The following is a 1,879-nucleotide window of genomic DNA, read 5'->3' as shown; positions in this document are numbered from 1 at the left end:
TAATTAGAGTTACAAAATAGACAAAACAGCTAAAGTAATTGGTTAATAACTTAAGAATTTTACGTTAGAATAACGACTTGTAAATGTTTAGGAGTGTTAGAGATAACTTAGAATTAGTTACTTAATAATTAGAAAAACTAAGGGTTAGAATGGGGTTGGAGGTGAGGAGTACTTTTGGGCTCCCGATTTCGGCACTCGACTACGACCGACTGACTGCCCGCTGCTTTCTTTTTCTCAGCTCTTGTTATCCCGCCTTTAGGAGGGGGGGGGGGGTTCGAATGGTAGTGACGCTATCTGGGATGCCTTCCTTCTGGGAAGGAAGGTTTCGTACCTGACGTGTCTCAGGCAAAGGGTTGTTTGGACAAAGAAAAATATTACTGGCCGTCAGCCTGGTCGGTAGGACGTGACACAAGTAAGGCGTACAATACTATTTTGTCTCCAGATAAGCTCAAACCGTGGATCAAACCAGTATGATTCTAATAAGCTAAGGAAATGTGATATTAATTTAGGAAATATCTGTGAGCGAAATAAAAGCGATGGTTGTTAAGCTAAGTAGTTATAAGTTGAGTTTGGAATTTATATAATGTTATTTTGATTGTATGTTTGAAGATTCGAGTTAAGTGTAGATTATTGTGTGAAAATATAAATATATATGTTAAGTACATTCGAGGTCGAATGTGATGTCAGGAGGGCCGAACTGTAAGATATAGGTTACGGCATCTATGGTCAGATAGTTAAAGTACTAGTTAGGTAGCAAGTCAGGAGGCGCTACGGAAGGAAAAAGAAAGAGTATATAAGTAGAGACAGAGAGAAGTCGAAGAAGAAGCTGCTGCGGTAGAAGTCCGAGAGAGAAGTCAGTGAGATAGAAGCAGATAGAAGTGGGAGCGGTGGGGTGTATATCAGTTGGACACGGTGCATTTGGACACAGCCAATCACAGCACCGTATGATTAGAGACATTTGTAGGGTCCCTTGGAACAGCGACTTGTGATTGGACTGTGTCCAATTGCCCCGTGTCCAACTGATATACACCCGATAGAAGTAACTGTAGGAAAGAGATAGAAACTAGAGGCGAGTAGCGAGGAAGAGTGAGAGGAAGAACCTCGTAAGCGAAGAACCTCGTGAATTGCGTGCGACAAGTACGGAAGGAGAGAAACGATATTCTCTCACGTATTAGTAGTGTCGATGTTGGAATAAAGCACGTGGCATTCCAACGAGAGTTATCGTGCGTTATTACCGATGGACATTTGTGACTGTTTGTAGAGTGATTAAATATACTGTTCGTTATTGTTCCTACAAACTATGTTTCATTGTTTCATTTACTACAATATCATGTACGTACCAGTACACACCTAATAAATAAAAATATTATAACTAGTGAAACCTGTGAATGTGGAGTGGTACAGAAAAACTTACAATACATACTATTTTATTGCTCTCTTTACTCAGAAGAATCAGAGAAGTTAATTTAAATAATGTACAAATCGGGATATACATCCCAAAATGACATCTATGCCTTATCTTTTGACATCAGAAACATAAAACTGTTTACAATTATCTCTAGCTTTCTAGCACGGATTGGCTATACCATTTGAGAACGAAACCTTTGCGAAAGCACATATACGATGGAAGCATTTTTCGGAGTAATGGTGTAGAGTGTTAGGGCCCTTGCAGAATGCCAGGCAACAGGCAATAGGAACAGGCAATAGCCAATAGGAACAAGGAATAAAAAAATGACCAATCAGAATTTCTATTCTCTGTTCCTATTGCCTGTTGCCTGACATTCTGCAAGGGCCTTTACGTCCACGATAAATAACTATATAGGGAAATTTGAAAGTAGTGAAATCAGAGACTTACGTGGACGGTCAACAGAGTGATGAC

This window comes from Odontomachus brunneus, unplaced genomic scaffold, assembly GCF_010583005.1.
Source record: "Odontomachus brunneus isolate Ranch 3 - 2012 unplaced genomic scaffold, Obru_v1 Obru_scaffold_146, whole genome shotgun sequence".
NCBI lineage: Eukaryota > Metazoa > Arthropoda > Insecta > Hymenoptera > Formicidae > Odontomachus > Odontomachus brunneus.
Note: the sequence above shows the minus strand (reverse complement) of the source record.